We start from the raw sequence: 27905 nt of genomic DNA, 5'->3' as shown, positions 1-27905 counted from the left end.
TGCATTCAGTTGGTTGCTGGGTCAGGTTAGCCCATAGCTGTCAACTTACAGATTTGAAAATAAGGGACCAGCAGCCACGAAAATAAGGGATCAGCAGCCAAAATAAGGGATTTTCCAAGCAGAGGTATGTTCAACTTCTGAGCCCCTCCGAGCCAAAGGCAGAAAGCCCAGCCAGCAGCCAAACGAAGGCTCAAGCCTCAAGGAAAACCACCGTCACCTCTCCGCTGGGAAGCGCTGAGCAAAAGCGAGTCCCCAGGCAATGCAGCCGATTTGATCAGCACAAGGCATGTCGTTCTTAGTCTTCTTATTGGGTGAGCAACACAGCCAAGCAACACAGTTGGAGCCTCCCTCCTCCCTGGCCGGCAAGGAGGGAGGGAGAGGAGCTGCTTCCTTTGAAACCCGGGAAATTTAAGGGACATCATCAATAAGGGACAGCAGCGGGACATGGCGCTGGGATAAGGGACTGTCCTGCCAAATAAGGGACGCTTGACAGCTATGGGTTAGCCATATTGATTTGTATGTTGTTTGGGGGATATATATATATGACCTATCCACATGATGCTGACATAACTAACAGTATGCAACAGAATGAAAGAAAAACACCCGCTATCATAAAATAATAAAAATAATAATAATAATAATAAAAATAAAAATTTATTATTTATACCCCACCCCATCTGGCTGGGCTTCCCCAGCCACTCTGGGTGGCTTCCAAAAAAATATTAAAATACCGTAATACATCAAACATTAAAAGCTTCCCTAAACATGGCTGCCCTCAAATGTCTTCTAAAAGTTTGGTAGTTATTTTTCTCTTTGACATCTGATGGGAGAGCGTTCCATGGGGCAGGTGCCACTACCAAGAAGGCCCTCTGCCTGGTTCCCTGTAACTTGGCTTCTCGCAGTGAGGGAACCGCCAGAAGGCCCTCAGCCCTGGACCTCAGTGTCCGGGTAGAATGATGGGCGTGGAGACGCTCCTTCAAACAGCTATGTCTCCCTCCCTCTCTCTCTCCCCTCTCTTTTCCCCCATCGCAAGATGTCCATGACAAAAGTGTCTCTCACTACATGTAAATGAACTGTGAAAAAGACTATGAATTGAAAAAAGGAGACAAAAGATGTACTTAATAATACCCTAATAAAAGTTTTAAATAAAATCTAATTTAATAAAATAAGCATAACTGTCACTGACAAACCGACTGATCTCGTGGCTATCTCGTTTTTGAAAGTTTAATGCCATCCCGCATCAGAAATGTTCTCCGTGTAATTTATACCACATAAATAAGGCATATACCATAAGAAGATGGGAAAGAATTCCCCCCATGTCCCAAGATGTTTTAGGGCAGCAGTGGGCCAGTGGCTGCAGTTGAAGTAGGAGGGATCTTTTTCAGAAGAAAAGTTCAGGACAGTCAACAGGCCTTTCGCTGCCTACGCCTGATATATATGCAGATCCATGCTCACCTCCTTCATTGTTTACTTTAGACGTGCGTACATTTATTTATCGCGCTGTGAACTTTAGACATGCATACATTTATTTAATTATAAATAATCTGTGCCGCATATCGGTGTACATGCTGTATAATTCATGTCTCATTTAACTCCATAGTTGGCGGGGCAGCTCTGAGGCAACTCAAGCTATTCATCCAACGGCCTGATGTTCCCTCACGACTGAGAACTCTTGAAGTATTCCCAAGAGTTTCCTCACTCTCCTTTGCTCAAACACACTTTAGCCACCACAGCATGTTTGCGTACCCTCTGCATCATTCCTCAGATGACAACAGAGACATATTCTACACCAGTGTGTCCCCCACAGACCGCACACCTCCTCCTCAGAGGAGCAGATGGGAAGCAGATGCAGCGGCCAAACCAAACAAGCAAGAGCCAAGTGACCATAATGGCCACTCTTCAGCACCCGCAACCGCTTGGCGCCGCTCGCAGCCAGGGCACCAGCCTTGTGCGCTGGCCTCTCCCCCACTCAGTGCTTTCTTTACAGGAGACCAACAGACTGGGAAATGGTGAAAGACTTTCTTAGGGGCATTCAAGTAACCAGGATCTCACTTACATAAAAACAGGAAGTGATGCCATATTGAGTGGGGGAGATGGGAGCTGGCCTGGGGGCATCTGTCTAAGAAATATGTCGGAGGGACACATGGATTTGAACTTCCAGTAACACATTGAAGTGCTTTACTGAAGGAAAGTGTTAAGTTGTGGGTGAACATATCAGACGACACAGCGATTCTTCAAATAGCTCTTGTTTATTCACAGGCCAAAACAGAACTGGGCTGAAGGGTTCAGCCAACCTGCTTATATAGAGCTCAACTACAAAGCAACAGTAACAACTTTCTGTAACTATCCAATCACTGAACGTCACTTTCAATTCCTTATTTGCATATGTGGACCTGAGTGAAAACTATCTACAGTATTCCCCTGATGGCCCAGGGTGAGAACTTCAGTACATAACAGAGGCTCCTTGTGAATTTGGGACTTTGTGTGGAAAAGGGAGAAGCTGTGATAGTTTAAGGGTTTTCGTGACAATCCTGGTATTTGGAGGGGGGCAATTTGAGGGCATGTATTTGTTTTACATGCGTGCACACACATTTTAGTTTGTCCTATGATCCCTTGCAGCTGCCCCAGCCAACACTTTGGCAGGAGGTTCTTCACTAATTGTAGTTTCTAGGTACGGTAGTTTTTCAAGGGTAGTCCCACATAGAGGACATCACAGGAGTCCAGATGGGAGGGTGTTAGAGTATGGTGGTAAGCAGCCATTTATAGATTTAGCTTCCATAAAATTGTCTAAGTCCCTATTAGAGTTGTCTAAGCAACTTTTTTTAATTATAAAGAGTTGCCTAACCCCAAGTCAGACCAATGGTCCATCAAGTTCAGTCTACTTTGACAGGTTGCAGTTTTCCTGGGTTTTAGGTGGGGTTCTTCCCCAGCCTTTTTAACAAAGACCTTATCAAATGGAAATTCCGTTTCCTGCAAGTAAAACACGTGTTCTATCACGGAGCTATTGTCCTTCTTTTCTTATGCCCTATTCTGACACAGTCCATCCAGCACTGCATCACAAGAAACTAAAAAAGCCAAAATCTAAGCATATAGAAAGGCATCAGATTGCTTGTTCTGTGTTATCAGACTTTTCTACACTTCACAGCTGGAGCAGCACAGAACTGACCTTTCATGTTGTTTTGCATTCATGTTAGACCCTAAAAAGGGAAGGTTTTCGTTACAGGTTTGTTCAAACCTCCTGAGCACAATACAGACAACAGAGAAAATTTATTATGTACCAGGCTCTGAAACATAATTATCAGTGTCCCCTCACAGTTTTTGAATCCAGTGTGATAAATATAGATGCCATTCATTCATCCAATCTAGCATTATTCATTCCATTTGCTTTAATATACTTGCAAATGAACTGCATATTTTAAAAAAGAAACTCTTGGGCAAATGTGTTTAAAATGAGTTTACCAGCCCTTTGTTCTTGTATTATGTAACAGAGTGTATAGCAGCTCTGGATTAGACTGTCGCACAAATGTTTTTACTTAGCATTTTGAAGTGTTTTTGATATGCCTTTCAATAATTAATGCCAGGCTTCACAATCTGTTTCGTGAAGATGTGCATTTGATGAGATTTGAACAGTAGGCACATAGTCATTGTGTTTTGTACGCCCAGAGAGCCAGCAGAAGGGACTGCACAATGTGTGGGTGACTAATGAAAATGTTTCATTAACTACTTCATCTATTTTGGGGGAGCGAGATATGTGGTTTGTTAGAAACGACATTATAGCAGTTTCCATTTCTAGGGGAGTCACATCAACACTCTTTTTTCCCTAGAAGTATTGCCCTGGCTTCAGATTTCCATTGATTCTCTAGTGCCCACATGGAGCTCCATAAACATGCAGCCCCTTCACAAGGACAAAAACATGGAACTTCTGTCTCCTCCATGGAAGTGAATAGGAGAGCCCTAGCACACACAGGAACTCCTAAGCACTCAATGAACTACGGTTCTCTGTTTGTGGAATGCTCTCCCCAGGGAGTAAAAACCATGAAACAATAAAAGTTTAAAATGTGCTTCCACTTACACAAAGCTTGTGTATTGGGCTTTACATTAGTTGAACTTTTAAAGGTCACTTGTAATAATATGCATAAGGTTTTAAAATTGGATAGTTAAGAGTATAAGATTTTGTGGACTTGTATAAACAAGTATAAAATAATGGAACCAGGAGGGGGAGTTGGAGGGAAGTCAATTAAGATGTATGATTTTGATTGTGATGTGTGTGTTTTTTAGTTGTTGTTTTTTTGTTATTAAAAAATTAATAAATTGTTTGTTTGTTTTTTAAGTGTGCTTTCACTTGTTCCTTCCACTTTGGTGACATTCTTTTTATCCCATGGTTTTGCACCAATATCAAATTGGATCTCACCCATTGCATTTTTGTACGTCCCTTTCCCCTCCCCCATCTAATAATCTGGTTTTTCATTTATCGTTTCGCTTTGCTACCCCTTTTTATAATGCAGTCCCTCACTTCCCCAAAACTGCAACTATTATAACTGGGAATAAAATAATATAGGGTTTAAAAGCTTGAGTAAGCGGAGTGGAACAGTTGCAGACCTTCACTCTGCAGATTGCCTCGTGAAGCGCAAAATGAATTGAACCTGGCACCGTTGCGACACCATGATCATCTCAAATGCTCAACATCATTTGAAGACATAAAAGGAAACTGAATTAAAAGAAGCAAGTTTTTGTCCCTGGGACTCAAAATGTGATTGCATTGCATGGCACCATGTCTTGAGAGCATTATTCTGAAACGGCAGAGGTGTCCTTGGCTCACGCTGTACAAACAACTGAGTCAGCCCCCCGAACACATGTTTTTGAATTGTTAAATGGGAGTTCAGAGCGAGAGAGAGAGAATTTACAAAGCTCTCTGTACTGGGAAATCCATGAAAGGCTTGATCAGAAAGGTTTCCTGATCAGAGAATCTCAGCCCCAAAGCACCATCAGCCTCAGGTAAGTAATTTGACACTGGGTTCCCGAAGATGATCTGTCTCTGCATCATTTGTGGCATTTTTATTTCAACCATTTATTACTTAAAGGTTTTAAGTTTAAAAATCTTTACCGGGAAGCTTGCAAAACCCAAAGCAATAATATCAAAACAATTAAAAACAACAAATCAGATCATAAAACAGTTTTTTTAAAAATGCAGCCACATAAAATACAGGAACACCACTTAAAACAAGACAACCAGTGTGTGTGTGTGTGTGTGTGTGTGTTTGTGTGTGTGTGTGTATTCTGTGATAAAATGGTCTTCAAGAGCCTGGTCTTCCAAAAACAGGAAGGAAGGAGGACTTGACAGATTTTCATGGGGGGGAAAGTTCTACAACTGTAGAGAAGCCACCCAAAATTTCCTGATCCAAATTGGGTAATACAGGTTCACTCTGGTTGAAAAATGTAGATGGAGAAGATATCTCAGTAAATGCAACAGAAAATTCCTTGTAGCAGGCTACTACCATAGTTGCTCTGTAGTAACAGAGGGTGAAACTTTTGCAAACTTTCTCAGTGAGGAGTCTTACAAATATCGTTTTGGGTGTGAGGAATTCAAATCTGCTATTATTTTTGTGATTGGACAACATTTAGCTTGGTAAATCTATGAAGAAAGGCATAATCTGCTTTTGGAAAACGAAAGAATTGTAATTTTACCTTCTGAAAATATCAGGTAATGCTAAATAATAATAATAAATAAATAAATATCATTAATCTGTAACTGCTAGGGATTGACAATCATTTTTAATGATTTCTATGCAATTTTACAAACATTTAACTTACCAAGCCAAACTAAATTATATTAATTTAACTAATCTGAAAGTTGAAAAATTCAAAACGCCCTACTATGGTAATAACTTAAATGTACAATGGCTTGATTCTTATCCAGCATGTTGAAAGCATTTTGCATTATTTATTTTGCATCAAAATTACTGCCTAGTGTAGATTCATCCCGAGTTTCTCAGCTATAAAACTTTGCATTGTAAAATGTGAAGGAGAATTTGCAAATAAAACATCTATATGATCATTCTAAATAACATTAAGCCAAGGAAATTGGTCTCTGAAATAGCAACATGCTGAAATATTTCTCAGATGAAGATAGGTACTTCCATTTTATGACACGTGAATAATTAACTTCAAAACCTATATTTCCTGGCAGTAAACATGTGAAGCAGATAGACTTCTGTGCTGCAATACCATTTTACTATTACTTTCCAAACTCCACAATATATTAGGCATGCTGTTGGACAAGGCAGGAAACCTGGTGCTCTGTAAATTGTTGCATCTCTTGTTCACCATTTGAACTCAAACTATCCCATGGACCACAACATGAAAATCTATTGAACTGGCATTATTGGAAAAAATTAGGCTTCAATTCTAGTCCCACTTACCTGAGATGAAGCACAGCTGAACTCAGTGGGAGTTACTTCCAAACAGACATAAAAAAGGATGCAGGTGGCGCTGTGGTCTAAACCACTGAGCCTCTTGGGCTTGCCGATCAGACAGTTGGTGGTTCAAATCCCCATGATGGAGTGAGCTCCCGTTGCTCTGTACCAGCTCCTGCCAACCTAGCAGTTTGAAAGCACACCAGTGCAAGTAGATACTGCTGCGGCGGGAAGGCAAACGCCGTTTCTGTGCACTCCGGCTTCCGTCATGGTGTCCTATTATGCCAGAAGCGGTTATGTCATGCTGGCCACAGGACCCAGAAAGCTGTCTGTCGACAAACGCCAGCTCCCTCAGCCTGAAAGCGAGATGGGCGCCGCAACCCCATAGTTGCCTTTGACTGGATTTAACCATCTGGGGTCCTTTACCTTTACCTACCTTAAATAGACATGGATGAGATTCCACTGTTAGGAAATTACTAAATTCACAGAACAATTTCATCCTTGGATTATTATCACTGGACAAGATAGGATTGCTCCTAAGCCTTCTTGCATCTTCAACCTGACGTGTTATTCCAGAGTAGTGGATTTACACAAGTGTTGCATTATTGTGTCCTTACACTGCCCTTCAATCATACTCCCAGGACAGCTTATAAAAACCAACAACATGATTAAAATGTAAATGCAAAAATACAATAAAGCCACCAAAATAATAAAAAGCAGCATTAAAATTTAAGAGTCTCTGAAAATGCTGGAAAAATAAAATGGTGTTTGCCAGGTGTCAGAAATACAATCAGGGAGAGGTGTCAGACAAACTCTCTGGAGAGTGTCCAACTATGGGGGCTCTACCCCCAGGAAAGTCCTCTATCTGGTCCTCACCTTACTCACTTTAGGTGGCAGCGGCATCTGTAAGAGGCCCTGCAGTTAAGACCAAGCACATGTAGCTACATACAGAGACAGGAAATTCTTCAAGTACCCTGGCCCAAAGCCAAGGAGCCCTCTGATTGTCAAAACCATCAGAGTTGGGCCCAGCAGAGCACTGTAATGATCTCAGGCAGGCAAGCAAGCCCCATAAGAATTAATGACTCTTTGGCAGTTTTATTGTACATTTATTTACAATTTAAACCCAGAGCGCGGCTCCGAGCCTGCAGCTCTTTGCTATGGGATTGGTCACTCTGAGTCTCTGCCCCTTACGCAGCACGAAGAACACAGCCCTTCCTCTTTTGTACTTCCGTTGCATTTTAACTCTTTCAGCTCTTTCGGTTCCGGGAGAAGGTGGGTGAACTTCCCTTCCCCACCCCGCCATCAAACAAAGATCCCTCCAAATGTTATCTACCTCCTGGTTGCATAGCAACCCCCTCAATGTCATCTATCTCCTCCCCTCCCTCTGCCTGTGAGCTTTCTGAGTCTGGGAACTATTGGTAAAAGGGGGATGAGCTAACCCACTCCTGCTCTGTCTGTGGCTGCAACCCCCTCACTTCCAGAGTCAGACTCTGGCTCCCTTTGTACTGGCAATCCTTCATCTCCAAAGTCAGACTCTTCCCAGGCGTTCAATTCAGCCATGTCCCTAACAGGTGAACAATGACCCTAACACCCACATCCACTGCGGAATCTAGCTGCTGCATTCCTGCACTAATTGCAGTTTCTGAACAGTCTTCAAAGGCAGGTCCACATTTGAAAAATCAATAGCCAGTCCATGTAGCTGCTACGGAACAGGTATAATACATTCTCTGAGACAGGGACTTCCCACCTGCCATAAATTTTGCCATTTACACAAACTCCAAAGCCATTAACATTGCTGTAACATACTATCCGTCACTCTGCTTGGCTTCACTCAGGAGTGCATTAGATATAATTAACCAGCACCAAAGTGCACTTAGCAATTATTTCTTTAACAAACGGCAGGTGATGCTATTACTTTAACTCAGTTGTACAGAATGCCTATTAGAGGCTCAAGAGAACACAGGCAGAGCCTCAAAATAGCAAGAACTGGGAACTAGGATAATTGCCCTGGTATGATTCTCTCTTTGTATGGACAAGTCATTCTGCGGAAAGTTTCACAAATAACTGTAACAAATTGCTGCATAAATTATGGTTGGTTATGCCTAATAATGGCAATATGCTGTCTAGAGTCTAAGTATAGCCAGAGAGACTCTGAAAAATTTAAGGTTCTTTTTAAGCCTTTGAGAAAAAACTCATTTTGCAGTATTAGGCTATAATTCTTCTTGGTCTCTGGCTTTATGATTGCTGGATTTCAAAAGGAAATTGCAACAGGGTGGAATCGGCAAGCATAGTAAACCTTGTAAGAGCTATAAATCAAGATTAATTGAAAAATCATCAGCACAGACAGAAGCAAGGGGTGCGGGGGGAGAATGGTTCTTGGCCCTGTTTCAAGGCATAAACATTGAGCCAAAAACACAAGATGTGAACAATGCCAAACTCAAAATAAATCTGACTGATTTAGAGATCAGTTCCTAATATAAATTTAAAATGTGTTAGTAAGCACAAAATAACAAAAAGTTGGCTGGTTAGGACAAATAAAAAATGGAAAATGAATCTCCATCTTCTGCCATCATCTCTTGGTCTTTCTCATCCACTTTCCAGGTCCCCCATCCTGCCAACAGCACAATTCCCCTTGTACTCTGAAGTAGTTCCTTTCCCCCCTCCTGCTTTGCTCCTTGTTATGACTCTCACTAATGTATGGAAGTGAGAGCTGGACCATCAAGAAGGCTGATCGCCGAAGAATTGATGCTTTTGAATTATGGTGCTGGAGGAGACTCTTGAGAGTCCCATGGACCGCAAGAAGATCAAACCTCTCCATTCTTAAGGAAATCAGCCCTGAGTGCTCACTGGAAGGACAGATCGTGAAGCTGAGGCTCCAATACTTTGGCCACCTCATGAGAAGAGAAGACTCCCTGGAAAAGACCCTGATGTTGGGAAAGATGGAGGACACAAGGAGAAGGGGACGACAGAGGACGAGATGGTTGGACAGTGTTCTCGAAGCTACCAGCAGGAGTCTGACCAAACTGCGGGAGGCAGTGGAAGACAGAAGTGCCTGGCATGCTCTGGTCCATGGGGTCACGAAGAGTCGGACACGACTAAACGACTAAACGACTAAACAACAACAACAACATGACTCTCACTTCTGCTTCCCTCTTCTCCCTCCACTCATCATGTGTTCTGTCTCCATTGCGTGGACAGGCGGAGTCCCCAGATCCCGAGTGGTCCCCCCCCCCGTCATGTGGAATAACGACTCTAGACAACGTGCTATGGGATTAAATTGGCCACAACTTTATTAAATTTCAAATGTGGGTAGACCTTGGCTCAGGCATTGGGCGTTCTCCCTCCCCAGTCCCCAGCCGGGGACCTAGGGAGCTACAGGGTTATCCAGTGTGGGGGGGGATGGGCTGGCTCTGGAGAACATATGTTCAAGCAGAGATAGCCGCCCCCATTATGTCGCCGCCGCAGGGGAGAGCAATGACGACCTTTTGGCGTACGGTCAAGGCCTCCCTTCAGAAACCCCTTTAACGGGGAACCCTGGTATCGCCGCCGCAAAGAGGAAGATGGACTAAAGGATTCCGCCCAAGGCCTGATACCGCCAAAGTTGTGACGTTTTGCTACGGGAAAGGCGAAACCTGCCAATGCAGTGAAATTCCTTTCCGGCCCTTTAACAGCGACCTTATCGTAGCAGCGCCCGCATACCTGTGGAGAAAGGTTAACCTGCAAAACCTATGAAGAAAAGTTAACCTGCAAAAGAAGACATTAACTGAGGGTGGGTAGGGTGGGAGAAGCTCTGGAGCCAAGTGAGGATTACCAAGTAAGATCCTCCCTCTATTGTGTGGGCAGGTAATCCCTCCCCCTACCTGGCCTGGTTTCCCTGGCAACGCTTCCCCCAGGTGGGATTGGACAACTCACTGAGGTAGGCGGGGACCTCCAGGTATCCCACCTGAGGGAAGGCAAAGCCTATGCTGATGGGGCCACTCCAGATCCAGGGCTGCACGCGTCCACGCAAAGGGCGCCCCCCGTTTTAAGCGGGGAGCGGTCATTGTCCCTTTGCACCCATTGTCTGCTTGGTTCTTCTCTCTTCAGCCATCAAGACTCTCGAAGGCTGCATTCAGATGGCACTTTGTTCCATCTTCTTGATGTTGACTTACACCTTAATTTTTGCATTTCACTTGACCTTTCACACGATGTATAGTCCACTTCTGGAAATATAGCAGAATCTAGCAGAACTTTAGTACTCATTTCTGTGCTAATTGTTTCAATTTTAAAAAAAATCAGTTTGCAACACTGGAAATATGCGAGTTTTGTGTTTGTAAGTTTCCTGCGGTTTACATGGATCAGACCCTCACCATTTAGGTACTGAAATTTTGGACGGTATTTTTGTATACCATGTGATGAATCATGAGGAATCAGAAGTTGTTATTATTTATTTATTTATTTATTTGTTATTATGTATACCCCACTCATCCAGCTGGGTTTCCCCCAGCCACTCTGGGAGGCTCCCAATGGATTTAAAAACAGAATAAAACATCAAACATTAAAAACTTCCCTAAGCATGCATGCACCGAAACAGTGGGGGTGCCAACATGTCCAGTGACGTCTTGTTGTTGTACCACACTGGTGTGAATGAAATCTAATGCAACATGGTGGTCTATTGATCAAAAAGCCACAGTTCCATAGCCCAAAGGATACTACAGTGACATGAGAAATTGGGACAGAAATGCTATTATAATAGAAGAAGGGAGGAGTTCTGGCACCTCTATGGGGCAGGAGGCACTTTGGATGGCGTTTTGTAATACTTACTTCAAAATGTGGCAAGCCACAGTTGGAGACCCTACTGCTCATTCTGATGAATAGTGACCTCTGTATCTGCTCCAAAGTCCTATCCTGAGACTGTCACTGACTGTAGTTGTCATGATGAGATGTAAGAGAAAGAACAGTGCTGCAAGATCTTTTTACAGTGCTCTGCTTTCCTTCCATTTTCCTTTGACTATATCCAAGAGCGGGACTACATACATCCCCACTGCTGACTTTTCTCTGACACCTCCTCATGTGAAATCTAAAATGCTGCCCTTTCCTGCCACAAAGGTGCCCGTCTCAGCATATCTGCAATGTCAGCCTGGTGGCACTGCCTTACATGAAAGGCCTGGCCAGGGATTGTTTTGTGCCTGTCTTCTCTCGCCCCCATGCAACTTGTTCAGGGTTGAATTTCAGAACTCGGTAATGAATGAAAGCTGCTGTCAGAATCGCAAGGAGCAGGTACGCAGTGCTGATTCAAGGGCCTTGCACACTCCAATCTGATCGCAATCAAAAAAAGGGATTTAGGACTGGAGAGGCCATCGCTGAGACATCGTTCATCCATACCTGTAATGGTTCTAGGGGTTGCTCGTGCGTAAGCAGGTGCCTATCTCCCCGGCTGGGTGCAAACACCTGGCTGGGTTGCCAAAGTGAACCTTTTCTGTCCGGACAGCCACTCACCCGTGGCTGACTCAATCGCTGGCAGAATCCGTGAGTGGGCGTTTCTTAAACTTCTTCAGCAAAGAAGCTCTTTGACGCCTAGTCTCCACCTACCCTCTTTGCGCGGAAGCCTTCTGCGCAGGGAGGGCGTGGGCAACGGAGGACCCCTACTCTCCCCGCTGGTCCCAGGCAAGGAGTCATGAGACCGCCTCACCACTTCCCCCAGCTGCCCCCCTTCTCCACTGGTGCTACGCTGATTCTCTTCCCCAGAAGATGGGCTGCTCCTCCCGATCCCTGGACGCTCTCTGGAATCCCTCTGGCTTTCGCTCTCCCCCTCCAGTACTGATGGCAGTTCCCTGACAATACCCTTCCCTCCTTCCTTCCCCTCACCCTCCAATTAAAATAAACCTCGTTAAACTGATAGGCTGTAAGGGGCAGGTGGTTTCTGAGTCAACGTATCAATGAAACTTTAAAAAGAGCATACCTTGTGTCATTTTATTTTATTTTATTTTATTTACTAGCAACTACCCTGAGCCATTTTAAATATATTCTTGCTTATATAACTGCTGCTTTGCCGCCGAGTGCCAGCTGCTGACGTCATTTGCTACGCGGGAACAAAGACAGAGAATTCCTGTCTGTTTTATGGCTTCTAAAAAGCGGTGATATAATTCAAGCCTCTTGATACATCCCTCCTGTCTTGGCAATACCTGCATATCGTAATTCAGTTGGCTCTGTCTCAGCAAACAGGGCGGCGGCAGTATATCACTGTAGTTTTATTACAAATGTTGTCTTCCTTATCTCCTCCCCACCCGCAATAGGAAGCTCACCCTCTGATCATTCGTAAGACAATGAAAAGCACAGGTCACTCTGATCACCACTGGCGATACAGAACACAGTGCCTCTGTGGAGCTCAAGGCAGCAGCCAAACTAGATTATCCTGCCCGTGAATCAGGAAGCCTGTTAGATTCATCTGGGAGCATTTATTGATAGCTTTTTAATATTGTGCAGATCGTCACTTGTGCAAGCCAGCTCAGACAGTTTGTGGGATCTAAAAGGATGAAGGATACAAAAATCAGGTTGTTGTTGTATTTGGCATCCATCTGTCTTGAGACACAATGGAGTGTACCTCCAGGGATGAAGTCAAACAGACGCATTAGCAGCATCGAAGTGACGTCCCTGGGTGCCACCCTGGGTCATGTGTAGGGAGGTCCTGGGCTGCCCAGATGACAATACCGCCCCCCCCCCCAGCCTTGGGAATGTGGTCCAAAGGAAAGCAGAGCAACATGACTGGTACCAGAAACGTACAAGGTACTATCCAACTGTCTTAAGGACTGACTCTGGATTTGTGTAGGATTTATTCCATGGGTAGGCAAACTAAGGCCCGGGGGCCGGATCCGGCCCAATCGCCTTCTAAATCCGGCCTGGGCACAGTCCGGGAATCAGCATGTTTGTACATGAGTAGAATGTGTCCTTTTATTTAAAATGCATCTCTGGGATATTTGTGGGGCCCGCCTGGTGTTTTCACATGAATAGAATGTATGTTTTTATTTAAAATGTATCTCTGGGTTATTTGTGGGGCATAGGAATTCGTTCATATATTTTTTTCAAAATATAGCCTGGGCCCCCACAAGGTCTGAGGGACAGTGGACCGCCCCCCTGCTGAAAAAGTTTGCTAGCCCCTGGTTTATTCCCCAGCCTTTTATTCTCCTCCAGACGTCCCACATGGCAGCAGAGGTTGAGGATCAGAGTTTACCTTCTCCTAGATGGGATACCTTCCCGAGTTGGTGATCCCCATATGCCCCTCACTTCCCTCTACAGTACACACAGAGGCTGCCTTTTTGACCACTGGACTCCCATTGGCCTTGTCTGCTCAATCCGTCTGTCTTCATATACAGGGGGCGTCCCTAACTCACAGAGTTTGAGACCCATTGGCTACCCTCACCTGGTGACAAACGCTGGCTCCTTCGACCTGAACGCGAGATGAACGCCGCAACCCCATAGCCGCCTTTGACTGGATGTAACCATCCAGGGGTCCTTTACCTTTTTTTACCATAACATATGAACTCTTTGGAATGTCACCTTGCACTTTTTGCAGGAAAGGTGGGATATAAATGTATAAATAGTAAGAGTTCATCAATTTTACCTTAGGTAATATTTCGCGGCAAAGTTGCTAGAAGCTGCCCACACTAACTTATCTCTTTCTTTGCCTCTGGGGAACAGCATAAAAGAAGTTACACTTCTTTTGAAATCCCTGACTGATGGGAGCTCTGGCAGTTCTGAAGTGGCTGGACTTCCATCCTTTGATATGGTAATAAGCGCAGGGGGAGGGGGAGGAGGAAATGGCCGCCGTCCTGAAATGGCATAATCTGAGGTCATTCTAATAAAGTACAGACACTATTCCTGAATTCATAATTTTAGTATTGGGTTGGTAGTGGTGGTATTCGTTCATCCATTACTACAGTACATTAAATATTTTTATATTGTAGACCACCCTGTGGTCCTTGGATGAAGGGCAGTATAGAATTAGTAATTATTATTATTATTATTATTATTATTATTATTATTACTACAACTATTAAATAGGGTTGGGGCCCATGTTGCTTCAGGTTGCTTTGAAATGACTGCACATGGAAATAAATCTATTTATTTCCACATTTCTTCACAAACTGAGCTGTCTTCAGGTGTTCAGCTTGAGCACGCTGGGGCAAAAAGGACATTTGCTGGCCTTGCCTCCTCCAATGTCCCTCTATGTGCCAGGAATGCCTGTAGCTTAACCTTCCTGTGTTGAGCAGGAGGAGGGTGTGAAAGGGCCTTCAGCTGAAAGTAGTTTGAAGGCTTCCTACGATCAGGAATCCTGTGTTTCCGATCACAAGGTTTCTAAGCTCCTTCAGCTGATAGTGCTTAGAATCTCCCTTCAATTAGGGATGGAGGAGACTGGCTGGGGGTGGAGCCATTGCACACTCCATCCCTTTGCACATTGTTTACTCTCTCACACTGAGGCTCAACACCTGAAGTGGGATCTGGAGGGGGAGGGAGGAGTTAGAGGGGGAAAGTGTCCCATTACAACCTGTAATATACTGTACCTCTGCATACAACAGGTGCTGCACCAGTATAATGACAGAGATCCTTTTTATTGCACATTCCTGATTATTTGTGCTCATGATGTTATCAGGGCAGCCACATGCCACCCTGCTTTCAATACATGCCCCAGCAAAATTGGAAACTGCTTCGTGTCCAATTGGTGGCACATCCTACATTTGTATCACAAATGTTCTGGTTTGATTTAGTCCTGCTTTCGTCACTTTGCAGTCCCTCCAGGCAGCAAAAAGTTGGTAGTATTGGGGAAGCATTGCAGAAGAAAAGGAAGTAGAATAATTCCACCACTGATGTATTATTTTGGGGTCAGTAATACACCCACAATAAAACCCACAGGTCTGGAGAGTCCCTTACAATGGTGAACATGAACAACTGTTCATTATTAGGCAGGCGTATTTCATGATAAACTTTTCTCATCATTTACCTGAAGCTCTCCTCCGGGTGCCCCGTATTCGAAGTGAGGTGCGGAGAGGAACTTGTGACTGATGGTACTTCATTCATGAAATTCTCTACCTACAAGGCTAACCTGTCACCGACTTTGCTACCTTTTCAACACTAAGCAAATAACTCTTTTTAAAAATTTGTTAAGCTGTGATGGTTTTATTGCTGCCAGGTTTTATCGTGTTAGCTGCTCTTTAGCCTCGCAGGCAGCTCTTGGAGAATCCTTATGCCTGTCAGAAGACACACACCCCCACCCCCACCCCAGGAATAGTATCAATGCTAGGAATAAACCTCCCGCAAAAGTTTGGCCAGTTCAGACATGATGTTGCTGGTGCAACAATCCATAGTTAGAGTGACAACAAGCAGTGATCTCATATGCTCCATGCTCCCCCCCCCTCCAATTCTATGCCCTTGGCCAGTTTGTTAATTCACAGTTTACCGTGCAGTCTGAACTGGGAAACTGTGGATTAAGTGCTCCCTTGAAATCAGGATCAAACCAGTCTGTAATATTGATCCACACAGAGATGGCATGAGGAATTGTGATTCAGCTAACCAGTAAGTCTCATCTACATTTGGGCAGCCAAGAAACAGTAGGAAGGGGAGAAGCAAGCTCTGGAGCTCTTCACTTGTTCACATTCTAACAAACCATAGTTTATTAGAGTGGCAGCATTATATCGGATAACTTGGAGGCAGCAGATTACACAAGGAGCCTCCTAGGAAAGGGTTGGTGGAGAGGAAATACCATATTTTTTGCCCTATAGGACACACTTTTTCCCCTCCAAAAATGAAGGGGAAATGTGTGTGCATCCTATGGGGCGAATCCAGGCTTCAGGCAGATATCCGCAAGCCTGGGGAGCCCGCGGGAGTTCCCGCCGGGCTCCCTAGGCTTGCGGATAGCAGCCTGCATCCCGAAGCCTGGGGCGCACTGAGCAGCATGCCCCGGGCTTCGGGCAGATATCCGCAAGCCTTGGGAGCCTGGCGCGACTTCCCACTGGGCTCCCAAGGCTTAGGGATAGCAGCCTGTTCTGGGGGCTGGGGTCAGGGGAAGCTCGGGCTTCCCCCACCCCAGCCCCATGCCTGGGGGGGAAGTAATTTTTTTTCTTTATTCCCCCCCCCAAAAAAAAACCCTAGGTGCGCCCTATGGGCCGGTGCGCCCTATAGGGCAAAAAATATGGTACCTCTGAGGAAATAAACCTCAGAGCAGGTACCAACTAACAGAAGTGACATTGTCCATTCCTCCAAATAAGGACCAATGAAAAAAGGATCTAGCACTGGTTCCCCGCTTCCTGTACCTCAGACACAAAAGCAGGAACTTCATGCTACAGTCCTTGAGCAACGGTGCAGAATCTTCCTGGCTTGGAGAACAAGGTATTTTATGTCATTTTCTGATATACAGTGGTACCTCGGATTACAGATGCTTCAGGTTACAGACGCTTCAGGTTACAGACTCCGCTAACCCAGAAATAGTACCTCAGGTTAAGAACTTTGCTTCAGGATGAGAACAGAAATCGTGTGGCGGCGGCAGGAGGCCCCATTAGCTAAAGTGGTACCTCAGGTTAAGAACAGACCTCCAGAACGAATTAAGTTCTTAACCCGAGGTACCACTGTATAACTCCCAGATCTACTGCACTTTCTCAGTCTGGGTAACTGGTCTTTGCAGGAGAGCGCCAGGCTATCGTGTACGCTATGAGAATATTGTTTCTATGCCTGCCTGCCCACTTGCCCCAAGGCATTTCCCGGCCCTCAGGTCTGAATGCTTGACAAGTGGATGCCTGAATGCTTTTTCAATATCAGAATTCCCACAGCGACACCACACATTCTGCACAGCAAATAAGGTCAGGGAGTAGGGTTTATACTCGTTTGTTTAGCTGATCCTGTGTTTGCACTGTTACTTCAGTGCCATTAAAGCATTTCCAGATACTTTAAAAAGAATCTAATACTTTCCTTCCACTAGTCCAGATACAGTAATAGGATGGCCATGTGTCCTAACTTACAGAGGACAGTTCTCAGAGGACAACCCTCTGTTTAAAGGACTGTCTAGCTCAACTGGCTTATAGATTTATTTTTTAAAAACAAAAAACCCATATGACAGGAAAGCAAGAGGGGCCTTGAAGCAGTGGCATAATTTGGGGGAGCCACAGGGGTGGTTGCTCCAGGCACAAAATTGTTAGGAGCACCAAATTTCAACACCCATTGCTGCCTCAGTACAGCTGTACGCTTCCATTCTTGTGCTCCATTGAAAACGTCTTCTCCATGTGAACCAGGAAGTGACCTCTCCAGACAACGGAACGACTCTTATTTTCTTATCTCTTGGCCATTAGGCAGCTGAATGTGCATGCGTACTCCATCCGTTTCCCTCCCTCTGCGTGGTCCCGGGTGCTGGCAAACCACGCTACACCTCCTTGACATGCCCATCATCATTTGTGCTTGGGCAACAGACTGAAGAGCCTTTCAGATCACCTGGTCACTACTACCTGCCTCTTTACGATGAGATATATTTCAAACATAATCTAAGGACCAAACTAGGCATGCCTTTAACAAACATTTTTGCATGTAATGAATATGGTTTTTTTAAATGTCAGTAGCAGTGCACTGATAATTACTGAGATTGCAGCAAGTGAGGAGGGAGAGTGTGGCGATCACACAGGGTCCCCGGACGTTTGACGGTCTATTGACCCTGTGCCACCACTGTGATTGCTTTCTTCACTGCCACCAACCCGTGTCTCACAGGTACACACGGAGTCCAGACAGTTGGTAACATTAACAAATAATCAAGTTTATTTATAGGCATGAACAAGCTTATGGTTTCAGTTAATTTTTCTTAGCAGTTTCTTAATCATAGTTCCTTAACTGTCCTATGCATTCTTAACAACTTCAAACTGATTATTCCAACTATCTATCTGACTCCACCCAACAATTCCTCTCACTCCCTCACCACACAACTCAACCAATCCACAGACTTAACCTCCCTCTTCCTTCTTCAACTCCCAACTCTCAACTGACTTCCACACAGCTCCGACTCTCACTCTAACTCCTCCTATCAGTTTCTCTCTGGCCAATCACATCACACTCATTTAACCCTTTCTTTATGACCCACCTAGGAGGCAAACGCCACATAGAGTTTAACCCTTTGTTCCCCTGCCACAGTCTTGAGGAAAAAACCACTCCTTTGAAGTGGTTTTTCCATTGGGAGGAAATCCCCCACCAGCACCAGTATTTTACATCAAGTAAATTAATGGCTGCATCCTCCTTGGAAAGCTACAAACCATGATATGCTGTATTTTATCCATATCCACTCTGTTGCCCAGTTCTGCTGCCAGTGTCAAAAGTCTGTCAGCCTTTTCATTACTGCCGTTACTCTAAACGGTTTATAAATCTAAGTTACCAAACTGTTGGAAAGTTCAGCTCAATAGGCTAAAAGACACATGAGCCTCGATACATAGCTTCCAAATTCAATTGCCTGAACTTTCACTCCAAAGTTAAATTGCCCCCTTTGGGGCTCCCAAACAGTTTAATTGGCGTTTTCTCTTTTTCCTCAAACAAGTCCAGTTCTTCCAGGTCCCAGCCAAAAGTAGTAAATGAACAGAGAAATATAGGTTGTGATTCATCTACCCTAGCAATTAATAGGAAACATTTTCTGTTCAAATGGAGGAAATAATAATGTACTATAATCTGTTCTCTCTCAGAAACTTGACCTCTCGTTCTTCAACTTCATGTTTTTAACCACAGAATGCAAAGCAAAAATCCTTTAGAATTTGCTAGGTTTTTTGTCTTTCTAATTTGGTATTTTAAAAATAGAACTTGCTAGAGCAGCAGTTCTTAAGTGGGACAACATAGCCCTCAGAGGGCAAAATCTACAGAGCAGGTACAGGGGGCATGCAGATATTGGAGAGAGGAAAGTGGGACAACCAGGATTTTTGGCAGGTCCTCCCCCGCCCCCTTTTAGTAGCTTCTGAAAGCCAGCAGACAAGAGAGTTTTTGTATATTGTTCACCCTGTCCAGAGATTTCTCTCACCAGCCCTTCAAACAGGGCTTTCCAGAGGTTACTGAACTACAAGTCCCATAATCCCCCTGACCATGCTTGCTGGGGCTGATGGGAATATTACAGTTCAGCAACATCTAGCAGGTGGAAGGTTCCCCTTAAAAAGTGACCTGGGGCAAAGAGCAGCCAAAGAGGATGACCCTCTCCCTGCTTGGTGAGGTGGGGGGAACCCAACTAAAAAAATAAAGCACTTCCATCCACTTCCACTGAGCTCACTGATCACGTGATGAGCCTCCAGAAAGAAATTAACTGAAGAGGCACTGTGACAGCAGCAACAAAGACAAGGGCTCTTTAAAAAGTTATGATTAAAGCCAAGTAAAACATTTTCAACACAGTTTTCAACTAAAAAAAAAAAAAAGATTTCTCATGAAAATGTCTCAGCTTTACAAATTCCTACTTAATAAATATATTTTTTTGCAGTTTCGACAAATACACACAATTTGCAAGCAACCTCCCCCCTAATATGATGCATTTTAATATGGGACTTTCACCAGTACAAACATTTTAGATACGCTTTGCCCTACTGTATGCATTTTTGTACAACTACCTGGCTGGAGAACTGCTTTGCAAAGTTCAGAGAAATTTGAAAAGTGTGGATTTGGTGCGTTCAGATCTCTAGCGAAAATGATCAGATGGCAGGTTATGAAATACCTCTGTCAGAGATCCCAGTGAGCTCAATAAAGTGAGTGTTATTCATCCAAAAAGTCTTACTAGGCCAAATTTAAACAACAACAAAAGGCTTCATCCAGTCTGAAAATCTGCCCAGGAAACAAGAGCTATTTACGCTTAGTCATTTTTTATTCTGGCTCTTTAGTACACGGGAGAATGCATATTTCCCTGTGATTTGTTGGTCTGCTGAAGTACCTGAATTTACCACCTTCTGTTCTACTTTTCACAAGACTGGACCAGGCTATCTCCAGATGTTCTTTGCAGCCTCTTTTCCTAGCATTCCCTTTATTATGAGATGTGACTAAATTATAAAACGTTATAACTGAAGCAGTTCCATAGTCACTCAGAAAACACATTTCTTATATGTGAATCAACTTCTTCATTCCATGAAATATGCCCATCGGTTTAGCCATATCGATGCTTCCCAGAAAAGGCTGTCCTGTTTTTGCAAATTGAAAATCCTATACATGCAATCCCAATACCAGCAGTAAGAGGTTGAGAGTGCCATGCACACAGTGTAATGTGATTATCTAACTGTGCCAGTATCAACAGATAAGGATAACCTTCATAGCAGTGCAGGAGTAGCAGTGAGAAACTTTCAAGTTGTTACTTGCCATCTATCGCACACTCATGTAGAAAGAAATTCTCCCTCTGAGGGGGAAAACTGTACCAAGTCACCTTGGAATAACAGGCAATTCTTAAATCAGTGTTTGCATTTTTCCTCCCTGCAATTCCAACATTAAACCTACATTGGCTTATACTGTAGAAAGTTAACTAACCAATTACAAAAAAAAATTACTGGCATGCAAAAAGCCACCATGCAAGGTAGCTGGATGCAGAGATGCATTTTTGCACAATTTAAATTGAGGTTTGGTGAGAACCCCCGGTGGCTACAGCATCAGAAAGGCGGGCCAGCGCAACCAGCTGGTAAGTCCCACGAGGCTCGGGGGTGCCGCGCGCGGTCCCGCAAAGGGCGCCCACAGTCGGAGGAGTGAGCATTCATTTTTTCATTTACGTTAAAATGACAATCGTCAATAAAGGGTTACAACTTTGCTATCTGCATTGCAAAGATTTTCACATGCTGATCCATGCTACCAATCAAAACGGGGGGGTTCTTTTTTTACTCATATGCAACAGTAAAAAGGTAAAGGGACTCCTGACCATTAGGTCCAGTCGTGGACGACTCTGGGGTTGTGGCGCTCATCTCTCTTTATTGGCCGAGGGAGCCGGCGTACATGTTGCCAGCATGACTAAGTCACTTCTGGCGAACCAGAGCAGCACACAGAAACTGCGTTTACCTTCCCGCCAGAGTGGTACCTATTTATCTACTTGCACTGCGTGCTTTCGAACTGCTTGGTTGGCAGGAGCAGGGACCGAGCAACGGGAGCTCACCCCGTCGCGGGGATTCGAACTGCCGACCTTCTGATCGGCAAGCCCTAGGCTCTGTGGTTTAACCCACAGCGCCACGTCACGATGGACAGAGTTTCAGGTCTACACATTTTTCATGCATTCTAAGAACCCATAGAGTGTTGCATAAAGAATAGCAGTTCTGAGTACATGGGTAAGAAAATTGCTGGACCATAGTGTTTCTGTGAAGGGCAAGTTAGATGAGCAATATTTTTGAAAACAAAAACCGTTTCTTTAGAAGCCTGGCTGTATTATTCTGCCTGTGCTTGGACCATGGTCTGAAGGCATTTGGTCCAAGCAGGAGACTGCGGTGAGCCAGGAAACAAGAGATTAGGCAATACTCAAAGAATAAATCAAAACCGCAGGGCTAAACAGAAGTCTGTGCTAAAAAGTAGGTCAGGACTGAAGAACAAACCAGGCAACAGAGTCAAGGAACAACACCACACCAAACAACAACAACAACCCAACAAAGCTCAGAAAAAACTTGCTCAAGCAAGATTCAACTGCAACAGGAAATGCATGCACAGGACTTCCGGTCGGCGCCAGCGTTTGATGGCGGTCCTAGCCTCGAGCTCCGAGGCAGGACTGCTCCGTAAGTTCGGGTCTTACCCGCTACGGCAAGCGGGGGACCCCTAAAATCACAGGCGCTGAAGCCTGTGAGCAAGGAGATTCGGTGGGCACCTTTGCGCCCCCCCGGCATCGTGAAAGAGCCTTTTTAAAGGCTCCGGAGCGGCATCGGGGTGAGCGCGGTGCTGAGGATCGCTACCCAGCTTACGGAGTGAAGCCGCGTCGCCATTAACGGAGAGCGCCGATTTCTTTCTGAAACTAACGATTGGCAACAACAATACCCGTGAGTAAGAACGCAAAATTAAAACGGGACTTAAAAATCCAGAAGATTTGGCTGAAAACGGGAAGGCAAAAATTAAGGAAGTCAGCCTCCCGGATCTGCATGATTAACGGAGCAATGAAAAGACTGAGCTGTGTTTAAATGGACTTTCTTTTTAACTCTTACTAGACCAGACATCGAAAGGATCTCCCCCCTGTAGTGCAGGGGAAGGGGGGGAGGAAACAGAATTAATTTAACCTGCAATAGAAAGGGATAAGGAATAAAAAACCTCTGCTGCCGACACTTCTGGTCAGGCTGCCGGAGCAGCGATCGCCTGAAAAAGGAACTGTCAAGTGAGCTGTCAAAGGACAGTGGTTATAAAATAAGACTTATTTGAAACATATTAACGGGACTTTGGTGGATTACAATTTTAACAGTAAAGTGCTACAAATTAAAGACTCTTAGTGGGACTTTTGCCTCTGGACTTTCTGTTTCTTTGTTGTGGGTGACTTTGGATGGTTACAATTTCCCCCTCTAGAGGGCTTTAGTTGCATTACGGTGTATCCAGCGGGACTTTCCACTTGCAACTTTCCTGTGTGAATGACCTTGAGTTATGAGCAACAAGCTCAAAAACAAGCTCAAAAAAGAGGCTCTTTATCAGGAGCAGCAGCTGCACAAGAAAAAATAACAGCAGCATCAATGGAGTCAATGACACAGGCTCTGCTCAAAATAAATCAGTCACTAGAAGTACTCACCAAGCAATCTGCAGAACTTACTAAACAGTCTACAGAGAACTCTAAGAAACTGACGGAGTTGACAACAAGATTAGACCTGAACACAACAACAATTTCATCTAACACAGATTCTATAAACCGTTTGGTTCAAGAGTCTACGGAAACAAGGAGAATAGCTGAGAGTGCTAGGTCTACTGCCGAAGAAACCAAAGGAAAGTTTGCGCCTATTGCAAAAAAAGTACATGAACATGATACAGCATTAGCCCTACTAGAACTGGAAAGGAAAAGCAAGAACCTGAAATTAAGACTGGTTCCAGAAGAGGAAGAGGACAAGCTTGGGGAATTCCTCACAGATAAATTTCAAGATTTTTGGAATGATGAGCTAGATGGAGAAGAAGATGAATTTGTGATAACCTCAGCCTTTCGGATTGGCAGGAAGCAAGGGAAGAAGCCAAGAGATTGTTTAATTACCCTGGGATCAAAGGAACAAAGAGACAAAATACTGAACCTACATTTCCAGAAGGCCTTGGTCATTAAAAATTCTCAGATCCAGATTTTCAAGGATATTCCTAAATATTTTTTGGAGGTTAGATCTCAATTTAAAGAATTAGTTGATCTACTTAAACAGAATAATATTCCATTCAGGTGGGAATTTCCACAAGGGCTGTCCTTTAACTTTAAAGGGAAGAAAATTAAAATAAAAACAAACCAGGATAAAGAACTCTTTTTGGAAAGAAATCAAGAGGATCTTCAGAAAGGAACTGTTAGTGAGGGGGAAGTACCGGACATTTCAAATCTATCATTTGGACTGAACCGAGCACCGACCGAGGAGGAACAACAACTTGGTGCAGTCGGTGGAAGAGCTACCCAATAACAAAAATGTCTCTGCAACTCTACAGCTGGAATTGTAATGGTTTGAACCACCCTCGAAAAAGGGGCCAAGTATTTCATCTATTAAAGAAAGAACATCTAGATGTAATCTGTCTACAAGAAACCCACATTGCCAGGATACATAGAAAACTTTTAATAAACAAGAGATTAGGACAAGAATTTATTTCATCAGATAGAGTTAAGAAAAGAGGAGTTGTGATTTATGTTAAGGAAAAATTTGAACCAAAACTGATTTTTAAGGATGACCAAGGAAGATACCTGGCAGTGGAAATTCAAATTCATGGAGAAAAGATGTTGATTGTTGGAGTTTATGCACCAAACGAGGGGAAGGCTGAATTTTTCAAGAAGTTGCACGAGACTTTAATGGACTTTTTGGATTTTAAAATCATAATGATGGGTGATATGAATGGAGTCGTCTCCACAAACATGGACAAGGCCCAAAGACAAACAATATCTAATGATGGAAGACTACCAAAGACTTTCTTTGAACTGACTGACACTATGGACCTGATTGACATTTGGAGAACTAGGAACCCTCTGGAAAGGGAGGGGACCTTTTTCTCTGAAGCAAAAATGACATGGACTAGAATTGATCAAATATGGACTTCTAGTAATCTGGCATCAAAGGTTAAAAAAATAGAAATCTGCCCAAAGACCTGTTCTGACCACAATGCTGTCAAGATGGAAATGAAACTGACAACAGCTGGAACCTTTAGATGGAGAATGAATGACACCCTCTTTGGAGATGAGGAAATTTGTAAAAAGGCCCAAAAAACACTTAAAGACTACTTCGAGATTAACATGAGATCAGACACCGAAAAAAGAGTTATTTGGGATGCAAGTAAAGCCGTGATGCGTGGCTTCCTAATACAACAGAATTCAATAAAGAGGAAAAAACAGAATGAGAAGAAAGAGAAAATTTGGAACCTAATAAAAGAAGGGGAGAAGAAATTGAGATCTAAGCCTAAATCTCATGAGATATTAAGAGAAATAAAATTCTATCAAACACAATATATGGAATTGATGAATCAGGAAATAGAATGGAAAATTAAACAAATGAGACAAAAGACTTTTGAGTCCGCAGATAAATGTGGGAAGCTACTGTCTTGGCAACTGAAAAAGAGGCAAAAATTGAATACAGTGACATCACTTGAAGTAGATGGGAAGTTTATTAATAAACCAAATGAGATAAGCAATTGTTTTCAAAGTTTCTTCAAGAAATTATACAAACAAGGGCCAAAAAACGAACAGGAGATAGAAGAATTTATCGGAAAATACGGCCTACCAAAAATCTCTGAAAATAATAGAAGGAGTTTGAATGAGAAAATTACAGATCAAGAAATAGAGAGCGCCATTCAGGATATGCAGCTGGGAAAATCACCAGGACCAGATGGACTAACCGCGAGATATTATAAAGTACTGAAGGATTGGTTAATACAACCATTGAAAGAAGTCTGCAATCAAATTTTGGAAGGGAAAAAGGCTCCCGAATCGTGGAAGGAAGCATTCATTTCACTTATACCGAAGACAGAAACTGAGAAACATCAAGTTAAGAATTATCGCCCTATATCACTTTTGAATGTGGATTATAAAATTTTTGCAGACATTTTAGCAAAAAGATTCAAAAAAGTGTTGTTAGAGGAGATTCACAGGGACCAAACAGGCTTTCTACCAGGCAGGCAATTGTCAGATAATGTGAGGAATATTATAGATATTCTAGAACTTCTGGAAACTGACATAAATAGAAAAGCTGTTTTGATTTTTGTGGATGCAGAGAAAGCCTTTGACAATATTTGTTGGAGCTTTATGAAGAGGAATCTCCAAGGGATGGGGGTAGGTAAGAACTTTGAAAATGGTATAAGTGCAATTTACTCTGAGCAAAAGGCCAAACTAATTGTAAATGGTATGGTTATGGACGAAATTCCAATAGAGAAAGGGACACGACAGGGATGCCCAATCTCTCCTCTATTGTTTATATCGGTACTGGAGGTTTTCCTAAATATGATTAGAAGAGACCAGCTGGTTAAAGGTATACAGGTCGGAACTAAACATTATAAGTTAAGAGCATTTGCAGATGATCTAGTTTTGACATTACAACAGCCAGAAACCAGTACAAAAAGAGTTTTGGAACTTATTGAAATATTTGGTCAGGTAGCAGGTTTTAAATTAAATAAACATAAGACAAAGGTGTTGGAAAAAAATCTTACGGTGGGGGAAAAAGACAGTTTTCAAAGAGAAACTGGTTTGGAAATTACTAAAAAGGTAAAATATCTGGGGGTGAATTTAACATCTAAGAATGTGAACCTATTTAAAGATAATTATGAGAAATGTTGGGCTGAAGTGAAGAAAGATTTTGATATATGGTCAAGATTGAGACTTTCCTTGTTAGGCCGAATTGCTGTTATCAAGATGAATGTATTGCCGAGATTGTTGTTTCTGTTCCAGACATTGCAAATTCTAGATAAGATGGACTGTTTCAAGAAGTGGCAGAAAGACATATCTAAATTTGTCTGGCAGGGCAAAAAACCCAGAATAAAATTTAAGATTTTAACTGATGCAAAGGATAGAGGGGGCTTTGCCCTGCCGGACTTAAAACTTTACTATGAAGCAGCAGCTTTTTGCTGGCTGAAACCATGGCTACTTCTTGAGAATACAGACATTCTGGACCTGGAAGGTTATGATAATAACTTTGGTTGGCATGCATATTTATGGTACGATAAGGTAAAGGTACATAGAAATTTTAAAAACCATATTGTTAGGAAAGCATTGTATAATGTATGGAATCGATATAAAGATTTGTTTGAAAGTAAAACCCCTAGGTGGTTGTCACCAATGGAAGCCAAGGCGGTAAAAAGACTGAACATGGATACAGATTGGCCAAAATATTGTGAAATTATAGAATATGATGGTGAAAAGTTGAAACTACAGAGTTTCGAGAAATTGAAACCTAAAGTCCGAGATTGGTTACATTATTTCCAGATCAATGAAACTTTTAAGCAGGACAGAAAACTAGGATTTCAGAAGGAGAGGTCAAAGTTAGAAACAGAATTGCTAGAACCCAATACTAAGAATTTGTCTAGAATGTATAATCTGCTGCTAAAATGGAATACACAGGATGAAACGGTTAAATCAGCTATGATTAAGTGGGCACAGGATATTGGTCATGATATTATGTTTGCTGACTGGGAGCAGTTATGGACCACAGGTATTAAATTTACGGCATGCAGTGCCCTGAAAGAGAACATAATGAAAATGATCTATAGGTGGTACATGACCCCAGTCAAGCTTGCAAAGATATATCATTTGCCCAATAACAATTGTTGGAAGTGTAATGAATGTGAAGGAACTTTTTATCACCTTTGGTGGACCTGCCCAAAGATTAAGGCCTACTGGGAAATGATCTATAACGAAATTAAGAAAATCCTTAAGTGGACATTTGTAAAGAAACCGGAGGCTTTTCTCCTGGGCATGGTCGGCCAATTGGTACCAAAGAAAGATAGGACCTTTTTTATGTATGCAACAACAGCAGCAAGAATCCTTTTGGCGAAGTATTGGAAGACTAAAGAATTACCTACTCTGGAAGAATGGCAGACCAAGGCGACTGAATTTATGGGACTGGCAGAGATGACCGGCAGAATCCGTGACCAGAGGAAAGAGACAGTGGAGGAGGACTGGAAAAAATTTAAAATCTATCTTAAAAATTGTTGTAAAATTTCGGAATGTTAAGATGTCAAGGGATTGGATACAAAGAATTACAGCTATAAATTGAAATTTATAAAACAGAATTTTTTTTAAAGAGAATTAAATATAAAAATGGGATGAAGAATTGCTAAAAATTTTAAAATATGGATGCAGTGAAGGGGAGGTTCGGGGAAGTCGTGTTATGTTTATTTGTTTTTTGTTTATGTTGTAAAATCAATAAAAATTAT

Source organism: Podarcis erhardii (genome assembly GCF_964252035.2).
Source record: "Podarcis erhardii genome assembly, chromosome: 12".
Lineage (NCBI taxonomy): Eukaryota > Metazoa > Chordata > Lepidosauria > Squamata > Lacertidae > Podarcis > Podarcis erhardii.
Note: the sequence above shows the minus strand (reverse complement) of the source record.